Source organism: Haemaphysalis longicornis, unplaced genomic scaffold (assembly GCF_048455015.1).
Source record: "Haemaphysalis longicornis isolate Haplotype H1 unplaced genomic scaffold, Haemaphysalis longicornis Haplotype H1 scaffold_7, whole genome shotgun sequence".
In the NCBI taxonomy this organism is placed as follows: Eukaryota; Metazoa; Arthropoda; class Arachnida; order Ixodida; family Ixodidae; genus Haemaphysalis; species Haemaphysalis longicornis.
In genome coordinates, this window is record NW_027526422.1 from 189,532,039 (window position 1) to 189,555,597 (window position 23,559).

Below are 23,559 nucleotides of genomic sequence, written 5' to 3' on the forward strand. Positions count from 1 at the left end.
TATACACCTCAGTCGTTCTTGATACATTAACTCCTTCGGCTCATTTTATAAAATGGCTGGATCCAATGAAATGTCCTAGTAATATTTAGTAGTTTAAATGACGCGGGTCTACATTGCGCTTAATGTTTGCTTGTGATGGTTACTGATCGTTCTACCTTCCGTCTCCCCTAAACCGCCAGTCTTTCTGCACGAAAAGCGATCGTGGGGTTCCCTTCATCCGCCGCAAACAGTAAAAAAGTGACATGAACATTGCTCCCCCTAAGGGTAGCGCTGCCTGTCCTTTGAGCGTGCTTTCAAAGCTTGTGTTATCGGTTCGTTTGAATGAATTACATAGAACAACGACGTCGCCCGACAGTAGGGGGACAAGTATGATGAAAAAAACTAGTATTTTCACACGTGCAGGAGCAACCCGTGTTCTTCGTCGAGGTCACAAGGCAGAGTGTTCCACGCAAAACTTCTGTTTACGGCTGAGGGCCAAATTCTTTCCCATCTGGGCTGACCAGAGCAGGCGCTCCGCAGTGCATGCGTCTCGTGTTTCGGATTTCTTGAAATGCTTGGTTGTCGGTTCAAGGTTCTTTTACTTTACCGTAAGCTTGCGTTCGTTTGTTACAGCTTGGCCCTCTCGACTCGTTTGACCTCTTGACTCGCCTCAGCCGCATCAAGAGGTATACGAGGAGTCAAGACGTACAATGAGTGAAGAGATCCAACGAGTCAAAAGGCCCACACTGAATCAAAAGGTCCAACGAGACAGGAGGTGACTCAACTCAAGAAATCCAATTCCGAGTCAGAAGATCTAACTTGCCAAGATATCCAACGCGTGAAAACGTACGATATTGGATCTCTCGACTCGTTGGTTCTCTTGACAAGTTGGACCTCTTGACTCACCGTCGACCTCTTGACACGGCTAAGGCGAGTCAAACTGTCCAACGAGGCAAGAGGTCCAAGCTGTAACAAAACACCTCTAGCCCAACGGAAAAGTAAAAGAACCAAGAATAGACGGCCAAGCTCTCCAACAAACCCAAAACTTGGGACGCACCGCGGAGCGCCGGCGAGGGCGGACCCAGACAGGGCGCGAGCTTCGCGCTCACCCGGCAGCAGAACTTCTAGTCGCGGCGGAATTTCGAACAGTCAAAGTTATAGCGCCTCTGCGTGTATAAGTTGTGTATATATACAAGTAGTGTATCAGTTGTGTATATATTGCCGAGAACCTGTTTTCCCGCGTTTTCCAAGAACATGTTTTCCCTCTACGTAGTCTCTACATTTTTTTTTCCCGCCTTGCAAGGTAACCAGCGGGAAAACAAAATGTAGAGACTACGTAGAGAGATCTGGCCACCAGAGAAACGCTATCGTTTTGGCACCGCTTGCCAAGAATAAAACTCCGTTCTTTAAATTGGTGAATACCAATTCGTTTGTGTTTTAAGAGGTATTGCAAAAGGTGAAAGTAGCACCTGGTTGTGAGAAGTTGCGATTATAAGAACTCCATCAGCTTTCTCGCAATTCTCAAACTTGCTAAACTAACTAGTTTAAATCCGTATAAATGGGAATGGCTAAGCTGACATGCAGAATAGTTTCGGTGTCTGCACTTGTGTCACACGGGGGTATAGCCCCAAGGTAGCCCATCAGGACGGCTAGGTTCCGCTGTCTCACCCTTCGAAAGACGCTCCTCTCTGTTTTCTTTCTCCTGACACAAGGCCGGGCTACAGCGATAGTGTCCGCCGCATAGCCTGGCCGTGGCCGACGCTGCTGCGTTCGGGAATCCGCCCCCGCGAGTTAGAGGTAACGGTTTGGCGAATCCCTTGTTTCACTCTTTGTAGAGCCACGTGTCTGAATTGAAGTGACGCCGCATGGGCTATGGTTGTGGGTGTCGTTCGAAACTTTGTTTTCGAACCACCTTAACAGCGTGGATTGGAGCCAATTTTTTTATCTCTTGTTAGTTTGTTCCAATCTGACGAATATTCAGTTGACCATACGGAGGGCTACATTAAAAATATTGTATTTAGGTGTGTTAATGCGTTTGTCCCATTCAGAATGAAAGTACAGCGTTACTCAAATCCACGGCTAAATAAACAAATAGTGCGCACCTTGCGCAAACTGAAGAAGGTAGGAAAACATTTTAAACGATGGTCAAGAACGTCCTAAAGCGGCAAAATGTTTAACCACCTCATGTTTTGAAGGAGAGCATTTAAAACCCAAAGAACACGATCTACGTAACACATTACAAGAATTTCTAATTTCCCTCCCCAGCAGTGTTTTGGCGGAATTTTTCTACGAACGAAGGGCTGTGACAAATCTTTGGGTGGACAGTATTGTAATGATACTCAGCGCATTTGAGAAACGTTAAATGATGGTAACGTTAGGACTTCTGTACAGTGATGGTAACGTTACACCGAGATTTTGTTCCTTTGTTATCTCCCAGCCTACCGGTGATGTGTATTTATTTATTATTTATTTATTTATTTATTTATTTATTTATTGCACCCCTAGGGCGTTAGAGCGTTAGAGAGGGAGGGTAGGGCGTTAGAAAGGGGAGTGGGTGTGATGATTGCATACAAAATAGTAACTACAGGAGAAAAAATGTGACAGCATAATAAATGTTTATACAACTCAAAAATACAATCCGCGCACACAATAATACCGAGGAACATGGTGCCGGAAGAAAACAACATAAAATATTGATATGAAAAAAGCACATGCGGTGAAGCGTACAGTTCCGAGGCGATATTTATTGAACGAACAATAAATATAGGGGGCGTAATACAACAAATAACGTATTCAGGCGTCGAGACATAGTAGAAGCGCAAAACAACAAAAAATTACACCATCTTCCCGCAGGGGAACCCTGAGTAGTATGCGAAGCAGCCATGTGGTCGACTGAAGTTCCCATTACGTTTCAGTTCGTCGTTTCCGTAGACGTTCAGATTTGCGTACCTTTGTTGTATCAGTAGCTTCGTGACTTAGTTTGAATTAGTGAAGGACATAAGGCGGGTTCGTAGCACAGGCTCCCGTCTCGCTTGACAGTGTGCCGTACGATCTGATAATGCTGTTGCGCCTACACGCCATCTGGATGAGTCGTATGGCAGTGCGCCACTCTGAGGCTGACGCGAAGACTGTCAGCAAGTACTTTGCTCAGAATGTCAGTATGCTGAAGGAAGTAATTAATATGCAGTGCCCGGAGCTTACGTGGTTACCAATTTTGGAAGAATTGTCTTCTTTCGATGTTTATGATAGTTTTCGCCCACCAAAGTTCGGTGAGCGGGTTTTAAGCCGACAGTGATGTGTTTTAAACCAGCGTCGTAGTCATTGACGCGACTGTTTGTTCTATATGCAATAAAGCGAAAAGAAAAGCTTTGTAGCGCAGTGGGAAGAGCGCCACGTACCTCCTTTTGCGGCCGCAGAGTCGTGGGATCGAAACCGGGTGCCGCATAACTAATTCTTTTTATAGTGGACTGCGCTGACGTGAGCCCAAGCCTTGGCGGGGCTGAAGAGACGCGCATGTGCAGTAGAGTGCGGTCGGCGGACGACAAGGGAGGTAGGGACACAGCCCTGAGCATGAGATGTTCCGCACCTAAAATGTTCACGGTAAAGGCGTCGTGTATGTTCACGAGAAAGGCGCCTGTTCATTCTTAGTCGTCGTGTATGTTCGAGAAAGGCGCCTGTTCAAGTATAAAAATACGCATATAAATGACGCAATACCTAATGCATTTCTGTTCACGTGCGCCGAAAGGTTGTCTAAATATATCTGTTTAATTTTTAATACGTCGATTGAATTGCGCTGAAGTACCGAAGTACTGGAAGTGTGCTATGGTGACCCGTATTCCTAAAAAAACAGAATGAATCACGATTAATCCAGTTCCTATTGGCCTACATCATTGCTGTGTCCTTGCGCCAAGGTATTCGGGTGCATTATTTTCCAGCACATTATTGGTCACCTCGATCGCGGTAACATGCTTCACAATCGACAGGATGGTTTCCGCAAGAACTTTTCCACGGTGACGGCCTGCTGGAAACCGTTCATGAGCTCGCATCAGCCATAGACCGGAAACGGCAAGTTGATATCATTTACCTAAATTTGAAAAATGTATTTCATCGTGTTTTGCACCCTTTGCTACTTTTGAAATTGAAACCCATTTTGGAAAACGATTCATTACTTTCGTGGATTGATGCATATGTCCCACATCGGGAAGAAGGCGTTTGTGTTTGCTACGTAAATTCTACACCTGCTGTAGTTTAATCTCTAGTCCCTCGACAATCGGTGTTAGGGCCTCTTTTATTTCTAATTTTTATTAGCGACATCACTTGTAACATACCAATAATATTGAGTTATTTTCCGACGATTCTGTGCTATACCATGAAATCGAATCTGCTAACGATTGAAAAACCTTAAACACGTCGCTGAACAGAATACAGGAATGGTACTTGAAGTGTCAAATGATATTAATCAACAAACCTGATTCGATATCATGTCGGTAATGGTTTTTTGGACTTAGTGTTCAGGTACAACTATTTAGGGGTTGTTGTCATTTCCGATTAGCGATTATTAAAGGAGCCATGAAGAGAAAATACAACTTGGTTTAATTTGAAAGAACTAGAATTCAGTGTCTCACTCAGCTCCATTAGAGCCCAAAAAGAGGTTTTTTAATGAAAAAAAGCAAGAAGTATTTAAAAACTTTCAAATTTTGCGCCACGGTGACGTGTTATGAGCAAGAATGACGTCATACGGGCCAACAATAAAACATAATTTTCAGTGCGTTAACTGCACGTTAGCATTCAAGTGATGCGGTCAAATGGAACTAGAGGCCCCATTACAGGACGTCCAGTCATGTGTCGTCGCGACAGGTCAGTTAGGCGGTCGCCAATGGCACAAACAAGGTTCCGTGACGTCATAGAAAAGTTGCGGGAAATTGGCTAGGGGGTCGCGACTGCTTCACACGTTTTCTTTCATATCTCCGTTATTTGTTCGAAGATTGCGATGATATTGGTATCATTGTTATCGGGACTAAGCAGTCTTTCTGATAAACCAAACTTCTATTTTGTCTTCATGGCTCCTTTAAGCACCCGCGTGCATTTAAAATAGGGTAATGAAAAAGCTCTGCTACTTGAACCGAACATTAGCGAAGTCAACCAATGAAGTGAGCCTTTTTCCGCACAAAACTTACACTACGCCATAGAATATGCAACGCCTGTGCGGAGCCCGAATACGCGAACAAACATTGACAAACTAGAAAGAGTTCAAAGGAAAGCCGTCCGATTTATTTTGATTTCTTATAGTTGGAGCACATACCCATCGACCTCCTCTAGGCCGCAAACTTTAAAAAACCAGAAACGGGACGTTACCGCGACAGGCTAGCGTTTTTCGGTCTAATATACCAAGATAATCTAGGCGTACGCAAAACTAACTACATCACAATAACCAGCCGCCGCCCAACGTGTTTATTATACCAGAAAAAAGTTGTTTTTTTGCGGCACAAACGTACTTAAATATACCTTCTTTCCGCAAACAATCACCAGTTGGAATTCCTTACCTCAGAGCACGGTCGAAAGCCCTACTGTGGAAACAATCATGAACTTGAACGGACTGGTGTGGCATGTTCTATAGTCATGCTATATGCGGTCGCGTACTGTACTTCTTGTGCGCAATGTTCGGAAAAATAAATTATGAACCCCAAACATTTGAAGCAGATACGTGCTACAAAATACGCCTGACCGCGATTCCTTGATGGCACAGCGGTGCCGTGCGATTTTGCAAATTCTAAAATTCTGAGGTTCGAAACTGCTAAAGATGGAAGTTCCAGCTACAATTACAGAGTCTCACAATCTACATCTGTCTTTAAGCAATGCGAACACACTCATGAAGCTCCAGTTATGTACAAATCTTCTTATGCGTAAGGTTCGAAAAATTTACACTTATTCAGAATATCCCGAACAGATAAGTGTGAAGAAAACCTCTTGGTCGCGTATGCTTTATCGCACAGCCTTGCTATGTCGTTTGGCAAGTTCTAGACATAAGTACATAGTTGTTCGGCAGCGGTGCGCTTTGGACGCGGCACTGATTCCTGCGCTCTTTGCAGTTCCTGCAACACCTGGCCTCTTTCCGCAAGAAACGCTGCCCTTCCACCGGCTGCTGGCAAGACCGGGCTAACGCCTGTTTCAACATCGCCTTATCAACGGACCGAGAAGCACCGGCACGCCACAAGCAGGACTGCACAGGACAGGACACAGGCGCCACTGGACGACGGGATTCCACCATAAAAGGAGGACGTACGACAGCCCAGCCCTCTGTTCGGCAGCGGTGCGCTTTGGACGCGGCACTGATTCCTGCGCTCTTTGCAGTTCCTGCAACACGTGGCCTCTTTCCGCAAGAAACGCTGCCCTTCCACCGGCTGCTGGCAAGACCGGGCTAACGCCTGTTTCAACATCGCCTTATCAACGGACCGAGAAGCACCGGCACGCCACAAGCCGGACTGCGCAGGACAGGACACAGGCGCCACTGGACGACGGGATTCCACCATAAAAGGAGGACGTACGACGGCCCAGCCCTGTGTTCGGCAGCGGTGCTCTTTGGACGCGGCACTGATTCCTGCGCTCTTTGCAGGTGAGAGTCCTCATTGTGTAGTGACGGTGCCAGTTTTGAGCGCATTGCTGCCGAACCCAGCATTGATCTTGATGTATTGATGAGCTGATGTATTGTTGGGTTGATAAGGTTGTGCTTGCGTATTCGGAACTGCCGTATTTTTGACGCAATGAGCAAAGAAATGAAGGAAATGCAAAAGGCCCTTGAAGACCTCAAACGAGAGTTAAGGGCTGACCTTCGAACCCTGAAGGACAGTGTAAAACATTGTAGTGACAGCTGTGATGGTATAAACGACATTAGGACTGAATTGAAGGAGATTCGAAAAGAACTGCTAGTGCTCTCGCGGCAAAACAAAGAACTTCGCGCAGAAAACGGCAGGCTCAGTGTAAGAATCGAAGAACTCGAGCAGCACTCGCGATCTAACAACTTGGAAATAAAGGGAGTGCCGGACGATGGTGACGTAATAGATGTGCTCAAAAGAATTGGAAGCCACGTAAAGGAGCCGATAGCAGACTCAGATATCGACGTATGCCACCGTGTCCCAACTTTTCGACCGAATGAAAAGAATATAATCGTGCGCTTTGTTCAACGATCGAAGCGAGATAGCTTCCTTCAGAAATGTAGGAAGCAGGCAACCACAACGACCGACCTTGACTATGGCGGTAACAGCACGACAGTGTACGTGAACGAGCACCTTACCCCATCGAATAAGAAACTGCTCGGCGCAACGGTTGCCCGAAAAAAAAACTGTCGGCTGAAAGTTCGTCTGGACCGCAGGGGGGAAGGTCTTTGCTAGAAAGGATGAGGACTCACGTGCTCTCAGGATCGCCCGCATGAACGACATTGAAAAGATGACAAACTGAGCAAGAATAAATACCCCGATAGCGTTCCCCCCCTGAAATGGCCACTATAGAGACAGGTTGTTGCTATTATGATTACGAGGCTTTCAACGAAAAATTTGATGACAAAAGAGGAGGTTTCCAGGCAGTGCATTTAAACATGCGAAGTATAAAAAATAAGAAGGATGATCTAGGAATGTGCTTGAGTTCTTTCACTACTGAGTTTGATGCAATCGTGCTTACAGAGACTTGGCTGACAGATGCAGACCTCACGCCCCACCTCAAAGGCTATAGGAGTGTAACCCTGAACAGATTAAATAGAAGAGTTGGCGGTGTAATGATATATCTCAAAGGTTATCTACAATTCCGGGTTATTGATGATGTAACCAAAAGCAATGAAAACGTGGAAAGTCTATTTATTATAACATCTAATGTTGTTGTTGGCGCCTTGTATAGGCCACCCTCGGGCAATGTGTGTGAATTTATTACATTTCTTGAAAACGCATTTTATTGTCTTCATCCTATGAATGTACTGTTCATGATTCTTGGAGATGTAAACATTGATTTCATGTCGGAAAGCCGTTCTGCAAGGTAGTTTAGAGATATTATCAACGCACATGCCTGTAATAACGTGATCAACATACCAACTAGAATCACCCCTAACACTGCCACATGTCTTGATATTTGCATAACTAACATAGATATTGAGAATGTCTCAGCAGGTGTTCTGCTAAATGATATTAGCGACCACCTACCAATTTTTTGCATCGGGTACTTGACAATCAAAAATAATTCCTCAAAAAAACGTGCTAAGTTTTGGGTACGAAGTATAAACGAGGAATCATTAAGGCATTTCCTTTGCCTCATCGAACAAGTAAATTGGAGTTATGTATACGCAGAGGACTGCCCAAAACGCGCATACAAATCATTTTTTACGAAGTTTGAGGAATGTTATACCTGTGCTTTTCCTCTTAAAGAATGCAAAACACAACACAAAAAGATTAGAAAGCCATGGATAACATCAGAACTGTATAAAAGAATCAAAGAAAAAGATAGGATGTTTCATAATTTTCTTCAGAAGCGGGATTCCGGATTATTCTCTGAGTTTAGAAAAGTACGGAATAAGGTAAATTCTGATTTACGAAAGGCTAAGAGCGATTACTATCAGGGCAAATTTTTTAACGTACGAGGGGACCATAACAAATTGTGGGATAATGTTAACGACTTATTGAACAGAAAGCAACAGCATGGCTCTGTGCAAGAAATAAATATAAATTCACGGCATGTCACTGGGGAAGAACTCGCTGAAACAATGAATAGGCACTTTATAAGCGTTGGGAAATACAACGGACAAATTCAAAGCCCAGATTACCCTATCGAATGCAATAAACTCCAAGACTCAATTTTTCTTTCACCAGCTACATTTGCTGAAATTGATAGTATAATTGACAGCCTTGATAATGATGCAGCCGCTGTAGATGACGGAATAAAATCCCTACCATTAAAGTATACCTCGTATATCATTAGCCCAGTATTAACACACATAATGAACAGGATGCTGGAGACAGGCGACTTCCCTGAAGAATTAAAGGTAGCCAAAGTCACCCCCGTTTACAAAGGAGGCGGAGAAGCCGACATTATTATTTATAGGCCTATTTCAGTTCTTCCCATTTTGTCAAAAATATTTGAAAGGATTATTAATGATAGGTGGAGTCACTTCTTCGAAAAACATCAAATAATAAGCCAATGTCAATACGGCTTCCAGAAAAATAAGTGTACTGAACTAGCTCTCGTGCACATTAAGGAAAAAATAATCGAAAATATTGAAAATAAATTACTCACGCTAGGAATTTTTCTGGATTTACGAAAAGCCTTCGATACTGTACAACATGACATTCTATTAATAAAACTTCAGGCAATAGGCGTACCAGGAATAGCTATAACCATACTTAGAAATTACATCACAAACCGATACCAGTATGTTCAAATAGGCAATCAAACCTCCTCCAAAATGACAATACAATACGGCGTTCCGCAGGGCTCCATTTTGGGACCACTGTTATTTCTAGTTTATATTAATGATGTTGCGACAATAACAGGTTGTTCTAATGTAATAATGTATGCTGACGACACAAACATTTTTTTCTCGGGACAAACAAAAGATTGCTTGGAAAAAACAGCTAACGAATATCTTCTGAAATTATCGTATTGGCTGCAGCAAAATCATTTGAGCCTTAATACAACCAAAACCAACTATATTACTTTTAAACCAGTAAATAAACGAGACTGCACGGACATTGATGTAAAATATGAAGGTGTTTCACTTACACAGGTTACGCAGTTAAAATTTTTAGGCGTGTGGTTTTCTTCACACCTATCATGGACTGTTCACGTTAACAAGCTTAAATCGGATTTATCCCGTGTAATTGTGTGTATTTATAAAATACAGAACCTGGTACCTACCTGGATTAAACGGATACTATATTACTGTCTTTTTTATTCCAAATTAAGTTATGGAATGTTGGTTTGGGGCACTACTAAAGCTTATAATTATAACAACCTTGTTATCCTGCAAAAGAAAGGGCTGCGTATACTTGAGAATTACAAAGGGGACAGGCGTAATCGAAGAACGGGACCACTTTTTAAGAAACACCTTTTATTGAAAGCAGACCAAGTCTATTTTTTTTAAACTCATGCAATAGATACACAACAATAAGACTCACCAAATGCCAACTGGAAATGTAAGTACATACGCAATTCGTCATCAAAAAAGAAAGCTACCCTCAATAAGAACAAACTACGGGCGACAAACTATACCGTATCAAACCAATAAACTGCTAAATACCTTAAATGGGAACTTAAATTTTGACCAATCCTTCTCTTGCTTTAAAATGAAATCCAGATCATTTCTCATCAATTCAGGCCTCTCCTGGATAATCTGATCACACGCTCCAACTAACTACTATGCAGTACTGACAATATCTGCCACTTTCTACACTTACGTTATATGTCCCAATTTGATGAGTGGGCTATTTTCTCTAATAATGAAAATGCTGCCTCCAAATACATGTTTCTTTATTGATTTCTGAGTTCTGAGTTCATGTTCAAAGTTCTGAGTTCATGATTTCTCAGTTCATGTAGAATCTGTACTGTATATGCATTGTATTTGCCTATGATTGCATTATTTTTTATGAGGTTACTTTTGATGTAAAGAACCGCAAAGCTGAACGGTTCATTATATTCTGAATGTATGTATTGAATGGTGTAAAGGCACCGAGGCCCCGTCAGGCATTTCTTGCCTTTAGCCTCGGTGCCCTCTTAGGCAGTGTCTGAGAAAAAAAAAGAAAAAAATATCACATTGCAGAAGTAGAGGTGATGATAGAGATCACATTAACATGGCTATTGTATTTGGTAGAGGATGTGCTTGGAGCCAACATGCTGACTCTATTCACTAATGCGCATTTAGGACGGAGATAAATTACACGTGAGAACGGTTTCACGTCACCGCGTGAATCTGCAAGTTTTTCAGAAAGACGACGAAAAAATTCTGTGGTTTAGCTTTGGTTAGCCTTAGTCGATAGCGAAAGCTTCCTGCCCTGGCCAGGCCCATTGTCGAGGTGTGGTCGAGGTGTGGGTGCGCAATAATATACGGACATGTTTGCAATGAATACACTGTTTATTCATCATCTTTCTCAAGGTGGCGACACGGGTCCCGCGCACGTCTCCGTTCCCTCCTTGCCCTTCTCTCCACCACCGCCTGCCTCTCCCCGCCATCAAGCTGCTGCTCCGTGCCGGGCGCCTGCGGAAGGGGGCGTGGTTTGACCTCTAGCTATCAAGGTCAAAGCTGGTCATCCCGCGAATACTGCCCGAGGTAGCGTAGTGTAGCTTTCGCTACAAAAACTACCAACAGGACAAAAGTGAGAACATATTCGTACGATTGTAGTTGCGGCGCGTTTATCTTTGCAGAAAAAGTTTGTAAGGAAATAAATCATGTGCGTTCTTAGACGAGCCCTTTTCAATGCAATGCTTGCGAGACTAGAGGAAATTGATAGGCCACGCATCGACGAATCGCCTAAGTTGCCCACGTCCAGGCTATTTTCCTGAACTGAGGTACATTCATGCAGCAGGCACGTCCTTGGTTTGAAATACTAGTATGAACCACAGACTTTCCATCACAAATCTGCGTAATTAATTCGTTCGTTTTCCGCCTGGCGGCTGCAATCTCACCGGCACGACGAATATTTAGGTCCCGCACGATGACCGAGCTTAGCGCTAAATTTGATTGATTTGCAGGTATTTCCCTTCTCAATATTCAAGTACACTGACTTATTGTATATCCTGACGTGATATCAAGGTTATAGCTATTCGAGACAGGCTATGCAGATAAATAATTCACGAGTTAGGCGCGAGCCAGCATACACGACATGCTGTGTAATAATGGAAACACACAGTAGAGGACCACAAAACCCGGAGCTGCCTCCTGCTTAATGACTAGAAGAGTGATGTCTTTTGGAAATCGAGAGGTGCCGGTGTGAGTCGTCAAAAGAGCTCTCGTTCTCGCGTTGTAAGGATACTGTTTTCGGGTGACGCTCAGCACAAACTAGTGTTACTGGATTGTTACAGACGTACAGGAATGCTCAGCTGGTTTATTTAACATTTAGTCAATGCTCATCTTACTGCCGCTTGCGTAAACGACTGATTTTACATTTTTTCTCTACCCCTGTTGTTGCTCCAAGACTGAATACAGTTTCAGTCGTCGCTCATCCTGATAGAAAGGTGCGTAGAGTATCCAAACATTGATATTGTAAAAATGAGTATTCTTGAGAAACAATTTCGCGCTGCTACTAGCGTTAGCAAAGTTACAGGCTTGTTCTTCATCACCATGAGTACCAACAAAGGAAACCTACGTTTCTCTATTCGTTTCAAAACACTCGGCACTGCGTACGGCATACTGATCAATGGCGCTTGCATCTGTTTTGAGTCTAGTGTACTACTTTTTAAGTTCTTCCGAGAGATTTACGAGGAACAGTTTGGGAGCACGATTTTCGACATCATGCTAATGACGATGTTCCTCAAAGTAGCTGGAGGCATCGGGACTTACGTGTTCACTGCCAGAAAACTTGTTTGCATTCTAAACGACATGGCCGCCTTTGAGCGGTACATACACTTGTCTCGCGAGCGCACTCATGGTCCATGCCTCTCATCTCGTAGGCTGTGGATTCTTGCTCGCTCTCTGAGCGTAGGGGCTTTTATAGCCAGCCGGTACGTAACTCACGAGGAGTTTGCAGCTGGCCAGCCAGCCATCATAGCTCGGGCCGTGTCATCAATTTGGTCTTCGGTTTCGGTGTTTGTCGTCTACGTTGCGTCCTCTGCGGAGCATACATTGGCGTCTATGATCTACCACGTCCTTGGTTTGTATGTAGACCACCTTTCAAGTCTCGTGAAGCTCAGAACACCCTCAAGCAGTTCTGTACACAAAAGCGCCAATGAATGGAGAGTTCTTCAGGCCCTGAGGCTGAAGTACTTACAGTTGAGAAGAATCGTGGATAGCTTAAATGATATACTCCAGTATTCCGCTCTTGTGTCGGTCACATGCTCGCTTGTCCTCCTCTGCCTGAGCGCGTACTTCGTCGTCCATCCCGGCGCCTCATGGACAAAGCTGGTGTTCACGATTTGCTACTTTGTTCTGATCACTTTGGAGCTGACAGAGCTTGTCCTTTCTGCGGCCAACCTGAAGAATAAGGTAAAGTTCTTTTTTGGTTCATTTTAAAGCCTCTTATGCTAAAAGTGCGGCGTTGCAAACTACTGTTGCGTTGTGCCAGTAACAATAGCTGCGGCATTGGCTGGCGGCAACAACGCAAGCAAGCCATTCTCTGAAACATCTTTCAGGCGCAGAGACTGCAGGAAGAGATCGACGTGTTGTCGACGTCAGAGCTTGCTCCGGAAAAGGTCGCTCAAGTAAAAATACGTCCGCACCTAATGCGAGAGGTAAAGAGAACGATTTAACTCATTCCTCTTCTTTTTTGCGTTAGGTTCAACTTTTCAAGGAATCCCTGGACATAGAGCAGCTGACGGCCAATGTTTTCGGATTCTTCACCCTGGATAAGAGCTTGCTTGTTTCGGTGAGCAATATCTGTAGGTTTTTATATGGGTTCACTTTTTAATGCTGAAACCACTTCGAATCGCTTCTGAACCCTTCTAGCTTGCGAACGACATTGACTGTGTTATTTTGTTTGCAGGATCGCTGGATTGCTAAGTATAGTGAAAAGCGTCAGCTTTACATCGTCATGAAATCATTCTATGCTAGAAATTCCAACCGGTATTTTTTGAAATGTGATCGCTGCTGCAGCGACCAATTCACTATTGTTAGCTTATACACTAAGTGCTTATGAGATCAAACATGCGGTGTAATATCCAAAGCCGACGATCAGACCACGTGAAGTATGTCGAATGCCACTAACCATGTAGAATCTATAGCCCTTTCATGGTTTTTTTTCAAGCACAACAGGGTTTTCTGTGTTTTTAAAATTTTAGGGTCTCATTACCCTTCAAACAAAAATAGAGCTGGAAGTGAAAATATTCACAGATTTCATAATGAGACATTTATTTAGAACATGTGGCAATTAAAACATTTATGTTGAGCACAGAAATCACTGTTGCATATTTCCCTAAACCTGATGACTACATCAACCTACAAACAAAAAATGAGTTTGTAGTGCGCGTGTTTCTAGATTTACAAGCCTGGGAATAAAACTCATACCGCCATTTTTTTCAGCCTGAATTTTGCAATGTCACCTTCAACGGGACGTCTTCTTTTTTGTAGCGCCCCGCTCTACTAAAATGAACCAATTGTGATATCTACGGCAACAGGCATCATTGAAGAACAATTCCCCAGAAAACCAGCAGTTTTGGTTCCGTTCTCCATGCGCTAGAGGAACTTTTAGTTGATGGAGTCAAATGACACCACCAGGGCCGAAAGAGTTACTTACAACATCTCTGTAGTAGCATTTCGTTGGTATCCCAGCCCATCAAAAAAAAAAAAAAAAAAACAATCAAGAGGAAAGAATAGGTACCCAGCTGCCTATACACTTATATAAATACTTTGTAAAGAATCTCCACTTCCCCCTACGCTACAGCTCAGAGCAGTGAAAGTGCTGTTGACACATGGACCGCATACATGATTTCGTTTTTAGGTGCGGTGTCTGCGGCTGCAGGCAGTTCGAATGCGATAAACGTCAAAATGACTTGATACGTGTTATGACCCTAATTCAATACATGAACACGTAGGAATCAGTATAGCAGCCACAATAAAATACCGGACACGTAATGTGATTAAAAAAGACCATGTCACTACGCTCCAAAAAGTAAACATTTCGTTCTATTTTTCAGATGGCTGCCTGCGTTCTGTCGTTTACGATTCTGCTCGTTCAGACAGGTCAAGATTACAAGATTGACTGACCGTAAATGATGGTGACGCTTGGAACGGCGAAAAGAAAAAAAGCATTGGACGTAGATCGTAGATGGGCACAAGACATGTTATGAGAAAGTCACGAATAAACAGATAAACGCCCATCGAGTTTACGTTCTCATATAGGTTGTTTTCAGTATTTTGTTATGTGAAGCCTTTCATTGGTGCACTATGCATAACTCTATCGTCGGTTTAGGAAGCGCGACTAAGATGGTACCAAAAACCCCTTTATCTGCGACGTCAACATACCGTCGTGCAATGTTCACATGCTAACTTAAGTGAATTTGTCAGTGAGGGCACATAAAATTGCGGGAGAATATTTCTGTGAACACAGTATCAATTTCATAGAAAACAAATTTTAGTACAAAAAATGATACTGGAATCAAACCGTGGTCTTCGGTTTGTGAACCGCGAACGCTACCCGCAGTCAAGAGGGCACAACATTTCTTGTGGAATAAACACGTAGCTACCAAAGCAAACATTCTCGAATCAGCATCATTTAGGAAAAGTCGAAGCTCGTGTCGCTCGTACGGTCACTCATGCGACCGGCAAAGGGGAACATCACTAAAAGGACCTATGTCTGGTTTGATTAAGCTACAGTTCTGGTGAAAATCTGGCAGGAGCATTTTGTTCCCTGCCTAGAAAAGTGTGTGACTGCTTCTGTAGTGTACGACTCAGCGGTATGGGGCGGAGAGGCGGCGCCTACTGAACAGTATACCGCAGGTCATGATAGGATGATCTCAATGCTACCTATTGTCCAGGGAGAGCGATAATCTCAACTAATCAGGCGAACCGACTCTACCCAAGCAATTCACGACATCCGTCACGTTGCACGGGCCACATCGTTCGCAGACGTCATTCATAAGTTCATAAGATAGCAAGAAGGACTGTACTGTAGATAATCATCTACTGTGTACCCCGTTCAGCTATACCTTCCAGTATGGACTGGCTAGTCGCCAGTATACCTTGATTTCACCACTACAACCTTTCCTCGAAGATCCTAGTGGCCACCTCAAACGACATAAGAAAAATCTCCGACGCACCACACGAGCTCTCGTAACCCTTGTGGTGCAAGTATTTCTGGTAACTTGACTCGCCTGGATGATGTTGCACTGCGGAGGCTGCACGTTGCGATGGCCCTTATGACATCTGTAACTGCCTAATGGCCATCCCAAGACGACTGCACATGCCCATTCTGCGACTTCTCAGTACAGTACGTGAGTGTGCAGGATTTTCTGTAGACCTGTCCAGGACGCCATCAGGTCCGACTGCGGCCACATTATGCAACCGGCCTGCAGCTTCGCCGCCCTTCAAGCCTGCGGGGCCTGGTGCATGAACCGTTTTGTCGACAACTCCTGGACTTTATACATGTAGCCAATTTGTTCGTGCATCCTTGAATTCCTTTATCGCTATGCCACAGGGATAGCATCCACATTTTTTTAAATCAACAGATATGAAAAAAGCTTCGAATTTGTGCAAGAGCGCGAACTGTTCGCCTTTTCTACCATTATACACTTACACCAATTTGCCCCCTTCCCAAGATGCCAAGATGCCAAGACAGAGTTGAAAGAGGATAAAACTGTCATCAACTGTGTGCGCCATTTATTACACGATCCCGTACCACCCGTGTAGTCAGTCTGAAACCAGGCTCGTGCGTCATCGACGCTTGAGTGCACGCCCAGCAGATTCCGTTTTCCCGCCTGCTTTTAGCGCTAAAGCTGCTCTGCAGCTCAACCACCCGCAGAGAAGCAATGCCTCTCCTACGTGCTAAGCCCACACCTTTAAGGACTCAGATTACGCATAAGTATCCTGTGCCCACGCAATCATCAGCGCCTGATGCTGATACGACGGCCACCAATCCCCGGGAAGCGCAGAAGGCTCTCCTCAACATGAGAAGTCGTCAAGACGTCCCCGCCAGCAGGGTACCTTTACAAAGTTAGCGAAATCATCTCAGACGAAGAAAAAGAATGAAAATACGACTCCAGCTAAACCGTCTTCGGGAAAAGGCGAAGGAAGATTCACCAAAGGTGCCTTTCACTGCGAGGTGAGGGCTCCCTTTGCCGCTGCTCAAGAAAAAAAATCCCGGGCCATCTTCACTAACGTGAAACCTGGGGAGGGGCGAAGCATGCAGCGTATAAGTATATTCTTGGCGCCTTGGCGTTTTTGCCAACGGAGATGAAGCCATTTGGGAATAGAGGTATACAGCTTTGCTGTAAAAGTCTCTTGTCTTTCAAGCACGAAGATCTCTAGCGCGAAGCGTAAACGATTGTGCCGGTGTTTTTTAGTACGCATTAGGAAGCACTCGAGCGCGGGGCCTAAACGAGTGTCCCGGTGTTTTTAACACGGAAGTGTTTTATGCCTGGGTACACAACCTTCCCCACGTCATATCCGTCATAGAAAATACATCACCAGAAAAAGTTCCACTGGCGCGGTGGCGCTACGTTTCGAGCCCACGATCACTACGGATGTAGACCGGCACTTGATGCACCTCTGGGATGCCCGCAACAGCCTGAAAAAACGATGGCGAAGGCAAAAACATAACAGAAAACTCAAGCAGCGAATAGTCGCAATAACAGCACAAGCAGAAAATTACGCAATGGAACTGACCAGAAATAATTGGAAAAACTTCTGCGATCGCATGCAGGCATCCCTCGGCACGGCTAAAACGTGGGCGCTGCTTAGAACCCTTATTGATCCAAATCAAACAAAAGCAACGATCAGCAAAACTCTTCAAAAAAGTCTGAGACAGACACCCGGGGACGAAGCAGCCATTATCGAGGAGCTAAGGATCCCCTACTTAGGCGCTGGCGCCACTCCGTCCTACAAAGACTATCCACACGCGGAGACCACGTAATTAGACAGGGACATAACAGAGCAAGAAGTCAGAGCGGCACTCCACCGGATAACAAGAAACACTGCGCCGGGGGCCGACGGCATACAATATCGTCTTCTAAAAAATCTCGACGACAGGTCAATACAGGAACTAACTGCCTATTATCAATACCACTGGCAGGAGGGAACGCTAGCACAAGAGTGGCGCCACGCCGATATAACCATGATACCGAAACCGGGCAAACCACCGTCCCTAAAACAACTGCGGCCCATCTCCCTCACGTCGTGCGTGGGAAAGTTATTTGAGTCTATCGTCTTAGCCAGACTGCAACCACACCTAGACGAACACGCGCCACTGCCGCACACAATGTTTGTGTTTCGACCGGGGTTCTCCACACAGGATGTACTAATACAAATTAAAGAAGGAGTTCTTGATCGAATAACAGCACACAAACGAAAGCCATACTAGTTTTAGATCTTAAGGGCGCTTTCGACAATGTGGCCAACGATCTTATACTCGACAACCTCGCAGGAACCAAGTGTGGCCGAAGAACTTACAACTACGTAAGAGCATTCCTCAAAGATCGCACGCAACAATAGGGGTGGGAAACATTCGCTCAGACACCATCCCTCTAGCAGGAAAAGGCACGCCACAAGGGTCAGTTCTTTCTCCGATGCTGTTTACCTTAGCGATGAGCCGACTGCCCCCCTTCTAGATGCCATTCCAGGAATCAGACACGCGCTGTACGCGGATGATATTACCATCTGGGCCACCAGCGGCTCTGATGGAGAAATACAAGACGCGTTACAGGAAGCAGCAAATGCCACCCAACAGTATGCAAGGGCAGGGGGACTAACCTGCAGCCCACAAAAATCAGAACTGCTCATAGTCAGAATAGGCCGCCGGAAAACTGACCCACCGCCCGACATTACGGTCACTGTCGAAGGCAAGTCAGTTAACAGAGTAGGCAGGCTACGGTTGCTAGGGCTGCATGTGCAAACGAACACGAAGGCCACGTACACTTTGGGACTACTGAAAAAACAAATTAATCAAATAATCCACATGATCCGAAGGATAACCAACCGCCGCCACGGCCTTAAAGAAGCGGACGTACCACGCATCGTGCAGGCTCTGATCATAAGCCGCATTACCTATCATGTACCTTACCACCGACTTACCCAGGCAGAGACTAAGCAGCCTGACACCCTAATCCGCACCGCCGTAAAGGCGGCGACAGGCATCCCTGTCTACGCCTCAACAAACCTGTTATTACGATTCGGCCTACATAATACCACGATGGAATTAATCGAAGCACAAAAAATCAGTCAATTAGAAAGATTGAAACGCACCCCAACAGGGAGACACGTCCTCCGACAACTAGGGTACTCGACGTCTGAACTTGCCCCTCGCGAACTCAAACCAATACCCCCCGGAAGTTAGAGCGAGAATAACAGTATCACCCATACCCAGAAATATGCATCCAGAACATCATGCCGGCAGGCGTGCCGCGCGGGCTAAGGCCTTGCATCGCATATACGGCAGTAACCCCGACACCCTCTATACGGATGCAGCAGACTATCCAGCCATAAATGCCAAGGTCGCAGCGGTAGCCGATTGGAGGGGTGAGACGGTAACGTCAGCCACCATACGCTCCGGGAACAGCACGGAAGCGGAAGAGTGTGGAATCGCACTCGCTATCAGCACTCGCCCTTCAGGGAACCCAATAAATATTATATCCGACTCACAAGAGGCATGCCGAAATTATGCGCAAGGACATATCACCCCGACCGCCTATCACAATCTGCAGCAAAACCGACTGATTCCACCAGTCCATCTAATCTGGACACCTTGGCATGCGTGTTTCCCTGCCAATGAACGCGTTCATGCGGTAGCCCGAGGCCTCACTCTCCGGGCGCCAGTGGAAGACCAACCGAAACCAGACAAGACAGAAAGTATCCCACTCACATACACACTTATACTACAACACTACAGACTCTCCCGTAGGACACTTCCTCCGCCACACGTGCAACTCATCCGTGAGGAAGCCGCTGCATGGCGCCAGCTACAAACCAACACGTTTCCTAGCCTCTCGCTTCGGCACAAATTCTACCCTACCATGTACCCAGACAGATGCCCATCCTGTGGAGGACACCCGAACCTGTACCATTCCACATAGGAATGCCCCAATCCCCAACCCAATTGCCTATACCCAGCCCCTCACCCTCCGGATGGGTAGCCGTTCTTTCCAGCTCAGCCTTGGACGACCAGCGCGGACAGATCGACCGGGCAAGACGGATCGCAGCAGCAAATGGGGCCCTGGACTAAGGGCACCGCCCTCTGAGGGCTAGATAGCCTGCTTTATAATAAAGTTTTCTACTACTACTACTACTATGGCCCCAGCGGGAGGTGAGAAACACTGTACCGACTGAGCCATGAAGTCAAGCCCGGATAGCTGTACGAATGCGTCTTATGTCCTTCCCTTCAACTTGTCCATTCAGATACTGCTGCCGTCTAGGAGAGGTGAAGCGAAGTAGTGTGTCGTCACACTAGTGAGCGCCGATAGTTGGCGCCTTGATAGGGCAGCGTGTAGCGGCAGAAGCTGCTGTTTTTAACCGTCCGCCGCCTATGTGTAACGCCGCTCAGCTTGTGGAACGTCGCCGCCGCGTTCCACAAACTGACATCGTCGCAACGCAAGCGTCTGGCGTACACGCCGCGGAGCAGTAGCAATGTCGTCGCACGTTTGCGTAAGCGACGCGCTAGCAGGACGTCGCCCGCCAAGCTCACTTACAACACCGCTGCCGACCCGGAAATCATGCTTTTTTCGCTGTAGCGTACTGTGACTTCACCAAACGATTCGCAGACAACCCGTTCGGTTTCGTTCACACGGTTTGCAAGCGCCTGGGGTTTCAATCGTATTTACGCAATGTTCCGGCGTGTGTAATCCAGTGTCTAATGTTGATGGGTCTCATGGTGCCATACCGACAAAATATGTGCAAGTTCATATCGATGCACAATAAACATTCAAATGCCCCTGTGAGGACACATTTTACTTTTGTGTTTTACCGATTCCTATGAAATAAGGATCAACCACATTTTTTGAATACGCGTTACGTTCTAGTGCGAGGCGTAAATGAGTTTTCTGGTGTTTTACTAGCGCGACTAGATGAGACGACGATTACGACGACGACGACGACGACAGGAGACGCCAACAGCCCCAGCCCCTGAGCAGCTTCGCCCCTAAAACATCCAAGGAGGGTCCGAAGGCGCATCAACAACCCGAACCTCCAAATGCTCTTCTTGCGGGGCTCAATGAACGAATAGCCCTCGAATAGGCTCTGTTCCACTTACACGGCTTTGACGCCACTAACCTCCGACCAGACCCAGGTCTCCGCAAGGTCTCTCCCAAGCCTCTACCAAGATGGTCGGTCTGCAAGTGCCTGTCAGTAACCATTCGGTCTCATTTTGTTTGGACTTCGACCTCTTTTTTGTGCACAACACGAGCTATTAATCATAGTGAAACACATCGGATCCGAGAGGTTTTGCGCTACTTATTGTTTTTTTTTCACTTTCCACTCAAATGTCTTATCAAGAGATGGTTGCGCCATATTCGGCATCTGAGTATGCACAAATTCCTGTTCCCCCGATTTTATTATTGCGCCATTCGTCTGTTGTATTTCAAGTGCGAAATTTCTTACATTGCAATAGCATATTATAGGCGAAAGCTCAATGCAGAATTTGTGATGTTTAATTAAAGTCTTTTGTGCCATTCACTTACCACCGTAGGGACCGGTGTTTAATCGGCATTGCGGGAATTTCGCACTGCCCGCCCCTCGCCCTCAATACTAATTTAAAGGTACAATTAGGAGATGGTGCTTTCGTCTAGGTGCTGTGTAGATGTCCTCCCCCTCTATAACTATGTCCTTTATTATGGATACAGCCCTGTATGTTACTGTGCATACAGGGCACAGTGTTCTCCTACTCAGCTCACTAACCACAGACTCCCTGAAGCTTATGTCTATTCATGCTATGTTTGTAACACCTCGCGAAGCTAGCAACCTTACTTGAAGTATCTTCAAATACTTTTCTTTTCAGTGCATTGAGTAGCCGCAGGAGTCCCCCTATGCTGCTTCTATATAACACACGTTTGGAAACATAGAAGATAGCACCTGTTTTCAAAAGAATGTTCACCATCGCAGATGAAAAAAAAAATCTTCCGCCTCCCTGGCTAGCATCAAACCCTCGGCTCCGCATATAACCTGGTAGTGCGTAACCATCTAAGCAATGGGTCGGCAATGTTTTGAGCCGAAGGGACGCGTTGCGTGAGGCCGTGAGGCAATTCGCGGGGAGGGCTTCGCAGACAGAGGAAAAAAAATTCGGCGAATTGAGAATAATTTACAAACCTTAAATAGAAATCATGGTTACTGTGGTTGTGGTGGTGTAAAAACGGTTTTTTTTAAGTGCAATGCACTTCTTAAGCGACCCCGAACCTGCGTCCACCGGCGATGTCCGCATAGCATACCCACGTGGGGGATTGGCCAGGAATCTCCTCGTCTTCCTTGGCAACGGGGAGAGATGGGCGCGCGCTGCCTGGCCGCTGACATGGCACATACCCACGTGGGGGATTGGCCAGGAATCGGGCGTGAGAAGGACTAAAGGGTACGCTATACCCAGGGTTGTTCGTTTTCGGGTTTTTTTAACACGAAAGTGTTTTATGCCGGGATAAACCAAAATTTCCCTGACGCCATATCCGTCAAGGAAATGATACTAATACACCTTTGCCAAAGCGACCCGCCAGGAGAACGTCGCTCTGCAACCACACCCACAAGGCAGCCGCCGTCCCGCAAATCATGCTCAGCTGCAGATTTCGCTGCACATTTCACTTTCGTGTTTTACCGATTCATATGACAGAAAACCAACCACACTTCGTTTTGTGTTTAGGTAGCCTAAAAGCAAAAAAAAAAATAATAATAAGCAGGTACTCCGCCTGCCTTGGGTGATGCTCGAACTCATGACCTTAAGATTATGAGACTCAAGCGCAACCTACGGCGCTACCAAAGCGGCTGTGGATCGGCACAATAGGTAGCAGTAGCATAACGCAACGCAGCACAATTCGCTATGAGACAGACAGAGAAAGAAAGTTCTGTGTGTTTGTGAATATTTGCTGCGGCACTTTGAGACAACGAAAGTTGCGTGCATTGCGGCCTTGCAAACAATGCAGGCTTTGGTGATCTTAAGATCGTAAGTAATTAAGAAGATGCTTATTGACGAAAACAACGACATTTGTTTTTTTTGTTTTGTTTTTTTGTCTGCTCGAACAATAGGTCATCGGGAGACACGAACGGCTAGAGGAGCACCAGCCAGCTAGCGTGAACGCACGTTTGCTGATGATAATAACGAATGGTGTTATCATTATTACTATTAACATGACTTTACGCTTGCATACCTGTGTCTTCGCATCTGCGCTTCCTTTTAGACGGCCGATTATTCGCATGGCAAATGCCTAACTGCTGGGCATTGTACTTGTGTGCGTGAGAGTGGGGGGGGGGGGGGGGGGGGGCTTGTGTGTATAGTAGTAGTAAACGTTTATTGGAGCAAAAGGGAAAGGGAAAAGGGTGGTGGTGAAGCGTCCCTAGTCCAGGATGCCTCTCGACCGGGCCGACTCAATGGCCCGAGAAACCAAGGCCCTCTGGCGGGCCGGGTCCGGGCTGGTCAGCTCAGTCTCCCACTGCTCCGGGGTGGGGAAGGGGGGGTGGGTTAGGGGAGTGGGGACAGGAGTATACGAGGTGGAATGTGGTGAGTGGGGTGTCGCAGTGTTGGCATTGACGGGGGTAGATAGTGGGTGCGATCT

The 23,559-nt window shown here is 45.8% G+C and overlaps 1 long non-coding RNA gene across 1 annotated transcript; it reads left to right on the forward strand.

The window, feature by feature from the left end:
• Positions 1 to 3,939: 3,939 nt before the first annotated feature.
• Positions 3,940 to 15,044, forward strand: LOC144145641 (uncharacterized). Its single transcript, XR_013317550.1, has 4 exons — positions 3,940 to 4,044; positions 11,108 to 11,281; positions 13,443 to 13,532; positions 14,800 to 15,044. It is a non-coding gene; the product is annotated as an uncharacterized LOC144145641 (long non-coding RNA).
• The last annotated feature ends 8,515 nt before the right edge of the window (positions 15,045 to 23,559 follow it).